General features: G+C 42.6%; 1 protein-coding gene across 1 annotated transcript in view; it reads left to right on the forward strand.

Moving 5' to 3' along the window:
- LOC126354447 (octopamine receptor beta-2R) overlaps positions 1 to 14699 on the forward strand; it is a 698957-nt gene that overhangs the window by 247159 nt on the left and 437099 nt on the right. The window contains exon 2 of the mRNA XM_050004135.1: positions 5371 to 5423. The gene's annotated coding sequence lies outside the window, so the exon portion shown is untranslated. The remainder of the gene's footprint in view (positions 1 to 5370; positions 5424 to 14699) is intronic.

A 14699-nucleotide genomic window follows, 5' to 3' on the forward strand; every position in this document is an offset into this window, starting at 1 on the left:
CTTTTAAATCTGGGAAAACTGTTAAGACATTATGTAAGCTCAGTACAATTGCGAATGCCACTAACTCCATGATAAAGAAACATTCTATTGAAAAGTGTAAGACGGTGCACGAAAGCCGAAGAATCGACTAACCGTCCACACGTTATTTCATTGATTTGAAAAGTGTACATAATTTTACTCACCAAAAAACTCTTTAACAAAGAACTTTAATACAGTATGCAGCAATATGCAGAACTCACAATATTTAGTATCTCTGCACAAAATACATCCTTTGTCTTACAACAAGGAAAACAGCATAAAAAACCGGGAACTGCTTTTGACGGTCCTTAGTGTCCGTTCCTTCACTTGATCCTAAAGTCTCACTGGATTGAATCACCGACCAGGAAACATCATGTGTTCCTACGTACACTATCCTCCAGGTACAACAGATTGCTCTGTTTGCTTTGGTTTTTATTCCATAGGACCAATCCAACATACTCAGACGATTGTGAGAATAGTCTTTATAGCAAGTGAATATTTATCAAGCGCAATATGAATAAAGTAAGAGACTGAACAATAATATTAACGGAAGCGCAGAGTGAGACGGATATCGGTATACGCGATGATAAGAAACAAGTGATTACAGTTTCAGAAAAATTAGACGATTTGTTCAAGAGAAAGTGGTTCACAAACTGAGCAAGTCAGTAATGTGTTGGTCTACCTCTGGCACTTATTCAAGCAATTATCATTGATTGACAGAGTCGTTGGATGTCCTCATGACAAATATCGTGCAGATTCTGCCCAGTGTGGCGCACTAGATCGTCAACTTCCCGAGCTGATGGGGGAGCCCTGCCTCCTACGAGAGCTATCCACAAAGTACATTACGTTTTGGAATTAAAAATAAATAAAGTATTCGAATTTTTTTATTATATACAGATGAAAGCCACATTTAAACACTACTTTTCTACATAGTTGAAATTTAAATTAAGGCTCTTATCGTAGCGATGGACGAGCTTGGAAATTCCTTTGTCGTAAAACTCGGCCGCCTGCGCCTTCAACCACGTGGTTACCTCTTCTTGAAGCTGTGCGTAGTCATCAAAACGCTGCATAGCCAACCACTTCTTCATTGCTGGGAATGAGTGGAAGTCGCTCGGTGCCAGGTCGGGACTGTACGGCGGATGAGGAAACAACTCCCACTTAAAAGATTCGAGAACTTCACGAGTGGCATTTGCCGTGTGGGCCCGGGCGTATCCGTCAATCAGCAAGGTCTTTGAGCCCAACTTTCTCCTGCGCTTGTTTTGTATTGCTCTTCTGAGGTTGTGCAGAGTTTGGCAATACCTTTGAGAGTTTATTGTAGTGCCTCTTTCGAGGGAATCTACATAAATCACACCTTTTCTGTCCCAAAAGACAGTCATTACGTGATTGAAGGCGCAGGAGGCCGAATTTTACAACGAAGGAATTTCCAAGCTCTTCCATCGCTACGATAAGTGCCTTAATTTAAATGGCAACTATGTAGAAAAGTAGTATTTAAGTGTGACTTTCATTTGTATATAATAAAAAAATTCCAATACTCTATTTATTTTTAATTTCAAAACGTAATGTACTTTGTAGATAGCCCTCGTATATTCCAAACGTTGTCAGTTGTGGAGAGATCCGTATACCTTGCTGGCCAAGGTATGGTTTGGCAGGTTATTTGCGGGAGGGGATTATCTTGCCAAAATGTAAGCTGAGGATGGCTTCCACGAATGGCAACAATCCGGGGCGTAGAATATCGTCGACGAAACGCTGTGCTTTGAGGGGGCCGCGCGTAACAATCAAAAGGGTCTTGCTTAGAAATGAAATGGCTGTCCAGACGATCAGTGCTCGTTGTCGGATCTTCTGTCGGTCGACAATCGGGTTGGTATCCCACACCTGTCCAGGGCGTCTCCCGACACTTCTTTGCTGGTCATCAGGGCTCACTTCGAAGCGGAACTCATCTGTGAACACAATTCTACGCCAGATAATGACGTTCCAGGAAGAAGACGGGGATGAGAAAGGGGGAGGGGGGTGATGGCGGCAGGGAAAAAGTAGAAAGTTTTAAATTAATTATTCATAATTTCAATTAAACAAACAGATGGTTAATATTTGTAGAATCTTTACTTTTTTCTAGCCGCTGAGAAATGGTACAAAATTTAACGTTTGTCTGCATAGCAGCTATATGATATGAGCCTGAACTGATTATGAGGAAATACGAGACGCGTTTTTTAAGTAAGTTCCGTCTTGAAATTAAAAAAAGACGTGCCAAGATATCTTAATAATTTTATTTTTACATGAAAGCCTGTACCTTAATCAACTTTTCAACATAATTTTCGTTAATATTGAGGCACTTTTCATAACGTTGTCCAGTTTTTGAATACCCTCCTCACAGAAGTCTGCCGCCTGACTTGTTAACTAACCACTGCATCACCAATGTTTTGACTTCGTCATCGTCTTGAAGACGCTGACCACCCAAGTGTTTCTTCAAGTGCAGGAACAGATGGTAGTCACTGGGCGCAAGATCGGGGCTGTACGGAGAATGGTCTAGAGTTTCCCATGGAAAAGATGTAATGAGATCATTGGTCTGATTCGCCACTTGCGGACGGACATTGTCTTGCAGCAAAACGATGCCCTTGCTCTACTTCCATGGACTGTTGCTTTGATTCTGGTGTGACGTAGGCCACCCTTGTTTCATCTCCCGGAACAATTTGGCTTCAAAAAACATCACGGTCGTTGTGGTACGTCAAGGAATGTCAATGCACTGTCTAAACGTTTGGTTCTGTGCATATCCGTCAACATTTTCGGCAGCCAACGTGCGCACAATTTTCGGTAATTCAAGTGCTCGGTCACAATGCCATACAAAACACAACGAGAAACATGAGGAAAGTCATCCCGAAAGGAGGAAATGGTAAAGCATCTGTTTTCTCTCACCTTATGTTCCACTTCTTGCACCAAACTTTCATTAACGACTGAAGGACGCCGACTCCGTTGTTCATCATGCACATTTGCGCGGCCATCTTTAAATGCTCTCACTCACTTTCTTACCATTCCATCACTCATAATGTTTTCTCCGTAAACTGCATAGATCTCACGGCGAATATCGGTCTCTTTTAGGCCTTAAGCACTAACAAATCGTATAACAGCCCGTACTTCACAGTCGGCGGGACTTACGATTATCGGAGGCATCTTAAACACTCAGTACACAACGTAAACAAGGAAGAATCAGACTGTAATGGAGTCAGTGCGTAGATTAAGGTACAGGCTTTCATGCCCAGGCATAAATATGGGATGAGGTCAGCTCGTCAACCAGTCTCAAGGAACACCTGATGAAGACGCCGAGTTACGACGTCGAAATATCGTGTTGGGAAGACGCGGACCACCGTCAGTACACCCGATTTTACGAGATGTCAACAAATCGCCGGGAAAGTCTTAGAAATTACAAAAATTAAATTATTGAGATATCTTAGCACATATTTTTTTTTAAATTTCAAAACGGTACTTACTTAAAAAAAACACGCCTCGTATAATGTAAAAACAAATACGGTATAAAATGATTGTTCGCACTTTTACTCGCAAATCATCATTTATTTTAACCAAGAACGTAGTGTGCAGAATAGGTAAAATAGGTTAGCGAGACATTATGTTGAATGGTGATATGACAGGTGTAAGAGGAGATACAAAAGCTTTAAATACTATGGCCGTAGCCCTGCATAACTGGCATTACAAGCCGCACGTCGTAGCGCTTAAAGAGCTCGCTCAATAAGTAATGCCCTACATTTTTTTAAAAACCCTTTAATATATATAGACGCACGTACTTGTTGGTACTTCTCATTTGATGCTTGTTCTGTGATGTTTCGAACCGTTCTGGCAATTGGCAGAGCCGCAGTACAGCATGAGAATGACGTCTACATACGACTCACCTTATGAGCAGCGTGCTGTTACTGAATTCTTGTGTGCAGAGAAAGAAACCGTGGTGAATATCCAAAAACGATTGTGTGAGTATAGAAATGCTTTAGTTGAGAGCAGTGCAGTTGGGCTATGGGTAAAAAAATTTACAGTCTCAGGAAATGCAGAAACAGAGCTCCAGGATCAGCTACGCTCGGGACGTCCAGTCACAACCCTTGTCCCAGACATGCTGAATCTTGCGGATGCCATTATTCGTGTCGACTGGCTCTTCACAACTCAACAATTGGCTCTACAGTTGTCGGTCAGCATTGAAAGTGCGTCTGCAATGATAGAGATTCTCCGATGTTCAAAGAGGTGCTCACGATAGGTTCCACGAATGCTCACCGGCGACTACAAGATTCAAGGAAAGGCCATTTCGTCTAAATTGTTGGAGCTTAATGATTTTCTACCGTGAACACACTTTGAAGACGACGGGAGTGTCAGTTATGCAGTGAAAACATTGCTACGCCTACAGGACAAGACCTTTTACCAGCACGGAATACACGCTCTTTCACAAGTGTGGCGTACGGTCACAGAGCGTGATGGAAACTATGTAGAAAAATAGGTCATGGACAAGACCTGTAGACGTATATTGTCACACAATTCCGACACTTAACAATGAATATGATCAGAAAAAAAAATATGAGGCATTACTTATTGAAGGACCCTAGTAAATTGAGCCAGATGGTACGGCGTCAGGCGGTAAGCGTGAATAATCAGAACGACAGATAAACAAAGCAAAACTGGCAGGTACACCTCTCTTTGACACAAGTATTCGACTGACCAGCCAAGGCTATGATATAACTATGTCAGGCACTTTGCAGTACTTACTACACGTGGAGAAGGCCACTGACTTGTACGACTTAATGTTACAGCACTGGTACTGCATTTAAATCAAGCACTTAAGTCAGAACTGAAGAATCTCAGATATGTGCTGACTTTCGTGCTTTTCGGAAAGGGCAAAATATTTTGGGAGCGGAGCGGCGGTCGTGTATCAGATTCGGGCGCGATCCGTTCCGCCCCGTTACAGGAAGGCGGCGCTGGGTATGGAGATCCGTGACTGAGCTTTCAAGGACGGCTCGGCACAGCACGGGCTCTGTCTGCTGGTGTCTGGCTCACTTTTTCTGTCCCTCAGCTCGTCGACAGTCGGCTTTTTGCACTCGCCTTTTGATAACTCTGCTTGTTGGCGCTCGATTCTGTCTTTGTCTTCCAGCTGACACGCATGCAGCAGGGTAGGTCTGTGTGTATTCTCCTCCTCTTTCTCTCTCTCTCTCTCTCTCTCTCTCTCTCTCTCTCTTTCTGTTGGTGTGTGTGCGTGTGTGTGGGTGTGTGTGTGTGTGTGTGTGTGTGTGTGTGTGTGTGTGTGCGCGCTAGCGAGCGGTGTCTCTTCACTATCCATTTACATGGTATCCTCTTTTGTCTTTGTTGCAGTCGACTGCGGAAATCCATCCCTCGCGTCACGCCTGAAGACTGAGGCACAAAGGGTGCGTATCTGCAATCTGCGTACTCCTTTTTATACGGCTAATGACCAACCTTCTCAGTTGTAAAAAAATGTCATCTTGAAGTTGCAAATTTCTGCATGCAACGCGCGTACAACAGTCGCAATTAATTGCAGTCTCACAACAAAAATGCTAATTCATATCGCTACTCACCAGACAGAACGAAATGGAATTTCCAGCGAATATGCGGCTGCCATCTTTCTCATTTCAGGACTCAGACGACACCTAAATCGACGATTATTCTACAGGTTTCGCCCCTGGGAGACGTCCAAGCAGTCAGCATTGGTCCACATCATTTGAACTCACTACTAATGTTGTTAAGGTCTACACAGATTCTGCATGGTCAACATAGATTCTTTTTCTTTAGTCAAATTTGTTTGTTACGTTCATTGCTCATTTGTAAATCTACACACCATAAAAGAATTAGTGACCCTTCACATGGGTGCCATTATTAGAACAAAAAAAATTCCAACGTGTTTAATTTGATTCCGCATAGCGAGTTAAAAAAAAGGAAGAGGCAGGTGGTTCTACAGCTATTAGCCCCCGTTAATTCCGGTACTGAATTCACTCATCTTGAACAGACATTCCTGTACGTGAAATCGTATTTGAACGTGGTATCTGCTACGAGTAATGATTAGTTCGCGTAATAACTACAACAAACATAGTGTTATTAACATACATTACGATATATTATTGACTGTGTTCTGGAAGCTATCGTAAATGTCTTGTTATGTCATTTTATTCTCATTCTGACCGACGTCCTGCTTTGAATTTTACGTTTTGGAATATGAATTAGGAATGGAGTGTAGTACCACATTGAACAAATACATCTATAGAAACACCCGAAACCTTCGACCGAGCGAGGTGGCGCAGTGGTTAGCACACTGGACTCGCATTCGGGAGGACGACGGTTCAATCCCGTCTCCGGCCATCCTGATTTAGGTTTTCCGTGATTTCCCTAAATCGCTTCAGGCAAATGCCGGGATGGTTCCTTTGAAAGGGCACGGCCGATTTCCTTCCCTCACCCGAGATTGCGCTCCGTCTCTAATGACCTCGTTGTCGACGGGACGTTAAACACTAAGATCCTCCTCCTCCTCCACCCGAAAACTACATCAGTTTTTCTTTTTTCCGTCGTTCTTTAGGTGCTTCAAAAGTCATGGAGGTACGTTTCGTCCATGCAACTAATTGAAGGCAGTTTTTTAATTGCCATACACGTTTCGCTTCCTTTATTCGTGATGTTGCTTCACAGATAAAATAAGCGAAATGCGTGTGGGAATGAACTGCCTTCAATTAGTAGCATAATAGGAACACATCGCCACGAACCCGAAAAGTTGTTTATGAGAGGGCCAAAGAATAAGAAGATGCATAGAATGTGATCGTAGCTCGCTTATAGAGATCTAAATAATGAAGTAGCCTATTTCCCAATATAGTACATCAACGATTTGGTGTATAAAAATAAAATTTAAAAATTCGGCTTTTCGAGGGCGTTTGGAGAGTGCAGCTATAGAAGTTCGTTGTAGTTTATAATATGCATCTGTTGAATCAAAATGTTTCATACTCGTATATGGTGGTATAGTCCGAAAATATTGTGGCGTATCTCTGTCTACTGTTTACGATTCGATCGTAGATAAGTACTTGTGACAAACTAGAGTATAAAGACTATTGCTGCTAGTTTCATTCGCAGTAATTTACGTTGTGCGCTTAGATTCCTGTCTGACCAAACTCTCCGAAATCGCTACGCTCTCCGAAAAAAATGGTGAATTATTTGTGACAAGAAGTAGTATAAACGTCACTGTCAGTTGTTTGATGCACAGTAATTTCATCTTTCATTTCTTAAACATATGGAAGTCACGGAGCCGGAGATAGTCTTTACTGAATAAGCGAGCTCTTACGGGTAAATTTAAACGAATATTACAGAAAAATGGTTAACTTTGACGATTAACGAAATCTCAGCTTGTGTTGCAAACACGTAGAGGTAAAAGTATTTTCGCATCCACCGATATCCGAACCTTTGCCACAGCAGTTCCTCGCCTCACCAACTTCTCTGCAACAGCTCGCAGCTCCTAGTGCATTGTTTTATGTAAGTCTTGTGAGGGAGACACAGGTTGACAACGTTGCCGAATGATGTGGACGGAAGCCATAAATGCATGAAATTTTGGAAGGTTTCCTCTATCAGACTTTACAAAATTACTTCACATTGTTACTTTAAAGTCTTAAACACGTTCCGATAATTAATAAGTAAACCATTTGCGGGGAAGAGTACGCGAAGTCACTAGTAATTCCAGCAGAGCCCATGTCCAGATATTTAATGATCTCTAAATTCTTAATCCGTTAAAATAACACGTATTTTTAGAGAATATAGACCAAAAACTTATTTTTTGGATGCTGCAATCATTCACGGTAACAATATAACCTAACCGTATTTCTAACAAAGGAAGATTGTATATTATGAACCCACTTTCCAACTGGACGCATCCTGTGGTGATTCTTTAGTAACACAATCACTAAATCCAAAACTAAAATCGCTCAATATGTTTAAAATACCAAATTATTGGTGTAAATAAACTACAGATAACCGAACGATAGGGCCATACCGAAATGCAAAACCTCTCGGTACAGTTGTCGAAAAATCGGCAGGAGGACTATCCAGTAACAGTTGTCAGAAGTTTACTGAACAGGAAATTCGAATAAAGACCCAAAAATGAAGTCAATACGGAGACTAACCTACTACACTGATCGGTATGAACGACATAGAATAGAGCCCCAGGCGACACGTATCCGTTGATCCTCGGTTCAGTATCGATGAGCCTGTTGCCACTGCAGTCATAACTGGCCATTTCGTTGGGTCAACATGGGAAGAAATACAGAGTGGTCTGCTGCAGAATTCCATCTTCAACTCGGTGCACTGAACAGTGTACTCCGATACTTTTGCTTACACCAGCATTGTACTCTGGCAGATCTGCCACCAGATCGCTGCATATTCTGCTATAAAATTTTATTTTTTGTGAAGGTCCACAACCTGTAAATACTTTAAAAGAAAATATGGTCCTCTGGCGCCTTTTATGTAAATGTTCTTTATTTAAATCGCTCTATTAGCTAATTCCGACCATAGCGTAATTATCAGATTCTTTTACATCATACAAAACCAGATGTCATATCCTAGAGTTACATCAGTAATGAATCCAAATCGAACGCGTAATAACATCACGCGGGATGTAACATTTTCGAAGTAGATTCAGTCCCACAGAATTTATGAAATATGGCGTCACGGTTTGTATGTGTGACGTTAAAGAATCCGAAAGTTGCGTAATGTAATACCCAGCGTCACACATGTCTTGGCAACAGCTAACGGTCAAAATCAGCTACTAGTACAATTCAACCAAGGAAAGTTTACACTATAGCTTACAACAGATCATGTTTTCTCTTACAAAGTACTATCTGAGTACCTGGCGTTGCCCGGGTATGAATTTATTCCAATCTTCTATTAGTCCATCTCCTCTGTCACCCCCTTTCTATCTCCTCCATCCATCTCTCTCCGTCCATCTGCTCTTCCTTCTGTCTGTCCATATGCTCCTTTCCCCTCTGTCCATCACTTGCCCCTCTCTTTGCCCACCTCCTCTCCAGCCCCTCTCTCTGTCCATCTCTTCCACCCCCGTCACCGTGTTCATCTTCTCCTCCTTTTCTTTCTCTTTCTATCTTCTCCTCTTCCATCTTTCTGCCATTTCCTCCTCTTCCCTTTCTCTGTCCATTTGATCCCACCTGTGTCTGTTCATTTCCTCCTCCCCCTCTCTCTCCTATCTCTTCCATCCTCCATCTTGTCCATTTCTTCCTTTCTCCTTTCTCTGTCCATTTCCTCCTTTCTCCTTCCTCTGTCCATCTCCTCTCTCTCTCTCTCTGTCCATTTCTCCTAACCTCGGTTATCTAACTCCTCCTCTCCCCACTCTGCGCCCATCTCACCCCCTCGCTGTATGTCCATCTCCTCCACCCCCTTTTTGCACCACATTATAACCATCTTACTATTTCATTCCAGACTATAGCTAAAGGGTGTACCGAATCTGACTAAAATCGACCAAGGGTTAGCAAGAACTTTTTACCTGCAGCTTTGCATGTGTACCTACATGTCAAATATATTTCGCGTATATGTCGCATATTTCTAACATTTCGTTTGACATGCATCTCTAGCGAATTTTACCCCGTTTCATTTTCAATCAGCTGAATGTTTATGAAGTCGTACCTCCTGAACTATGTGCTATAAAATGATATAATATCGCAGAAGCTTCCATGGTTGTTTGTGGCTACTGTCTACGAAATGTGTTGTGTATAGAATTAGAAGTAAAGAAGTGCTCTTATTCTAAAGTAATGGGTGACTAAATTATGGCTACCCGAGCGTCGTGGACTGCATTGCTTTTCACCTCCCACTCACCCATCTGGAAATGTTTCCACAGCTATGATTTTCAGACTGTTAGTCCGCAGCTCGTGGCCTTGCGGCAGCGTTCTCGCTTCCTGCGCAAGGGGTCCCAGGTTCGATACCCGTCGGGGTCAGGGATTTTTCCTGCCTTGAGATGACTGGGTGTTGTCTTCATCATCATCATCATTCATCGTCATTACGGTCGGGGGAAGGCAATGGCAAACCACCTCCACTAGGACCTTGCCTAGTACAGCGGTGCGGGTCTCCCGCATCGAACCCTACGCTCCTCGGAGTATGGGACCTCATCGTCATCTCATCAAGTAATATGTATACCAAATCTGTTGAACTCGGTCGCACAACTTACATAAATACATAAATTTTTATAACGTGTGGGGAATTTGCTTTACAGAGCGAGAAAGCCTTCGAACTTCACGTTCTGTGATGAGACCTGGGCGTCCAACACCTTGACACCTACTCGCGGTTTGGCTGTCGTTCAACCACTTTCCATACTTGCTCACGGTCTGAGCATGTAGACAGCCTTTAACCTTCGTCGTGTCGCTGATGTTTGTCTCTAGGCGCCGAGCCATCATATTGTGTTCTCGAAGTTCGCTTATGAAAGTGGATTTTGCATTTGCAGGCGTATTATCGTTAAGTGATTCCCCATTCGTCTCTGCTCCGTTTATACACTTTCCCTAACGGCGTCACGCATCTACAAGTACATTAGGCGGCATTCATTCTCGCAATGGGCTGTGGTCAGAATATTTTTGGCTAGTTCAAAATGGTTCAAATGGCTCTGAGCACTATGGGACTTAACATCTGCGGACATCAGTTCCCTAGAACTTAGAACTTTTTTTTTTTTTTATCATCAGTCTACTGACTGGATTGATGCGGCCCGCCACGAATTCCTTTCCTGCGCTAACCTCTTCATCTCAGTGTAGCACTTGCAACCTACGTCCTCAATTATTTGCTTGACGTATTCCAATCTTTGTCTTCCTCTACAGTTTTTGCCCTCTACAGTTCCCTCTAGTACCATGGAAGTCATTCCCTCATGTCTTAGCAGATGTCCTATCATCCTGTCCCTTCTCCTTATCAGTGTTTTCCACATATTCCTTTCCTCTCCGATTCTGTGTAGAACCTCCTCATTCCTTACCTTATCAGTCCACCTAATTTTCAACATTCGTCTATAGCACCACATCTCAAATGCTTCGATTCTCTTCTGTTCCGGTTTTCCCACAGTCCATGTTTCACTACCATACAATGCTGTACTCCAGACGTACATCCTCAGAAATTTCTTCCTCAAATTAAGGCCGGTATTTGATATTAGTAGACTTCTCTTGGCCATAAATGCCTTTTTTGCCATAGCGAGTCTGCTTTTGATGTCTTCCTTGCTCTGTCCGTCATTGGTTATTTTACTGCCTGGGTAGCAGAATTCCTTAACTTCACTGACTTCGTGACCATCAATCCTGATGTTAAGTTTCTCGCTGTTCTCATTTCTACTACTTCTCATTACCTTCGTCTTTCTCCAATTTACTCTCAAACCATACTCTGCACTCATTAAACTGTTCATTCCGTTCAGCAGATCATTTAATTCTTCTTCACTTTCACTCAGGATAGCAATGTCATCAGCGAATCGTATCATTGATACCGTTTCACCTTGTATTTTAATTCCACTCCTGAACCTTTCTTTTATTTCCATCATTGCTTCCTCGATGTACAGATTGAAGAGTAGGGGCAAAAGGCTACAGCCTTGTCTTACACCCTTCTTAATACGAGCACTTCGTTCTTGATCGTCCACTCTTATTATTCCCTCTTGGTTGCCTCCATCGTGCTTTTACTTTTCCTAAAGCCAAACTGATCGTCACCTAGCGCATTTTCAATTTTCTTTTCCATTCTTCTGTATATTATTCTTGTAAGCAGCTTCGATGCGTGAGCTGTTAAGCTGATTGTGCGGTAATTCTCGCACATGTCAGCTCTTGCCGTCTTCGGAATTGTGTGGATGATGCTTTTCCGAAAGTCAGATGATATGTCGCCAGACTCATATATTCTACACACCAACGTGAATAGTCGTTTTGTTGCCACTTCCCCTAACGATTTTAGAAATTCTGATGGAATGTTATCTATCCCTTCTGCCTTATTTGACCGTAAGTCCTCCAAAGCTCTTTTAAATTCCTATTCTAATACTGGGTCCCCTATCTCTTCAAAATCTACTTCTGTTTCTTCGTCTATCACATCAGACAAATCTTCACTCTCATAGAGGCTTTCAATGTATTCTTTCCACCTATCTGCTCTCTCCTCTGCATTTAACAGTGGAATTCCCGTTTCACTCTTAAAGTTACCACCGTTGCTTTTAATGTCACCAAAGATAGAGTTTTGACTTTCCTGTATGGTGAGTCTGTCCTTCCAACAATCATATCTTTTTCGATGTCTTCACATGTTTCCTGCAGCCATTTCGCGCGTAGCTTCCCTGCACTTCCTATTTATTTCATTCCTCAGCGACTTGTATTTCTGTATTCCTGATTTTCCCGGAACTTGTTTGTACTTCCTCCTTTCATCAATCAACTGAAGTATTTCTTCTGTTACCCATGGTTTCTTCGCAGCTACCTTCTTTGTACCTATGTTTTTCTTCCCAATTTCTGTGATGGCCCTTTTTAGAGTTGTCCATTCCTCTTCAACTGTGTTGCCTACTGCTCTATTCCTTATTGCTGTATCTATAGCGTTAGAGAACTTCAAACGTGTCTCGTCATTCCTTAGAACTTCCGTATCCCACTTCCTTGCATATTGATTCTTCCTGACTACTGTCTTGAACTTCAGCCTACTCTTCATCACTACTACATTGTGATAAGAGTCTATATCTGCTCCTGGGTACGCCTTACAATCCACTATCTGATTTCGGAATCTCTGTCTGACCATGATGTAATCTAATTGAAATCTTCCCGTATCTCCCGGCCTTTTCCAAGTATACCTCCTGCTCTTGTGATTCTTGAACAGGGTAATCGCTATTACTAGCTGAAACTTGTTACAGAACTCAATTAGTCTTTCTCGTCTTTTATTCCTTGTTCCAAGCCCATATTCTCCTGTAACCTTTTCTTCTACTCCTTCTCCTACAACTGCATTCCAGTCGCCCATGACTATTAGATTTTCGTCCACCTTTACATACTGCATTACCCTTTCAATATCCTCATACACTTTCTCTATCTGTTCATCTTCAGCTTGCGACGTCGGCACGTATACCTGAACTATCATTGTCGGTGTTGGTCTGCTGTCGATTCTGATTAGAACAACCCGGTCACTGAACTGTTCACAGTAACACACCCTCTGCCCTACCTTCCTATTCATAACGAATCCTACACCTGTTATACCATTTTCTGTTGCTGTTGATATTACCCGATACTCATCTGACCAGAAATCCTTGTCTTCCTTCCACTTCACTTCACTGACCCCTACTATATCTAGATTGAGCCTTTGCATTTCCCTTTTCAGATTTTCTAGTTTCCCTACAACGTTCAAGCTTCTGACATTCCACGCCCCGACTCGTAGAACATTATCCTTTCGTTGATTATTCAATCTTTTTCTCATGGCAACCTCCCCCTTGGCAGTCCCCTCCCGGAGATCCGAATGGGGGACTATTCCGGAATGTTTTGCCAATGCAGAGATCATCATGACACTTCTTCAACCTATAGGCCACATGTCCTGTGGATACACGTTACGTGTCTTTAATGCAGTGGTTTCCATTGCCTTCTGCATCCTCATGCCGTTGATCATTGCTGATTCTTCCGCCTTTAGGGGTAGTTTCCCACCCCTAGGACAAGAGAGTGCCCTGAACTTCTATCCGCTCCTCCGCCCTCTTTGACAAGGCCGTTGGCAGAATGAGGCTGACTTCTTATGCCGGAAGTCTTCGGCCACCAATGCTGATTATTTATCTAAATTTAGGCAGTGGCGGGGATGGAACTCGGGACCGAAGACGTTTTGGTTATGAATCAAAGACGCTATCCCTTTTTTGTGTTTTTTCTTTGTTTTTTTGTTTTTTTTTGTTTAATTTCCCTTAAAAAGCCCCTTAGGAAAATGGAACTAAAAAACCCTAAGTGCCACCGCCACTTTTCATCCTATAACAAAAAATCTGATCCACTTCAGGCGTTGGCTCCTGGGTAAACCCACTCCAGAGAATTATATATCAGGGGAAATATGAGAAATCAAGGTTAGGGCTATCCTTTGCCACTTTTTTTTGTTACATATTTACATTTAGGGAACGTGTACAAATGAGAATTCTAGTAACTAAGTGTTACAAGTAAGTGTTACAACAACAAAGGTGGCATAAAAGAGTAAACCAAAAATAAAAACATAAATCACTGATGGAATTCCAATAATGTAACTGGTTCCACTTGGAGCCTCGTCATCGTTATCTGAAATCTCCAATTGCTCCTTTGAAGGGCATCTACAACGGAGGCATTCAGCTTCGCTAGTGCCTCAAGGAAAACAGCATCCTTGCAGCAGCTTGTCTCTTCCTTCGCTCATGGCTGACAAGGCAGAACGTTCAGCCGTTTGTGTGATACGGCACAGAACATTAACCGCAGCTCGGCGCTCCCCAGCTGAGTGGGGGGTTAACGAATGCGCTGCGTAAATAATTTGCGAAGAGCGTACGGTATTTCGGTGTGCGTTCGAGGGCATTGTGAGCATTTTGTAGGAACCACCAGTAATCAAGCTGCTCTTTCTCTCCGTCGCTAAAGATGTAGGCGACGGTAAGTCCTTTGAACTATGTGAGCGCATGATATTTTGCAGCCGGAAAGTAAGATCCATCGGGAAAGAGTAGGGTCTGAGGGTCAATCATATCAGGTGTGACCCGGAGGTAACAAGCC

The sequence above is a fragment of the Schistocerca gregaria genome, chromosome 3, assembly GCF_023897955.1.
Source record: "Schistocerca gregaria isolate iqSchGreg1 chromosome 3, iqSchGreg1.2, whole genome shotgun sequence".
Lineage (NCBI taxonomy): Eukaryota > Metazoa > Arthropoda > Insecta > Orthoptera > Acrididae > Schistocerca > Schistocerca gregaria.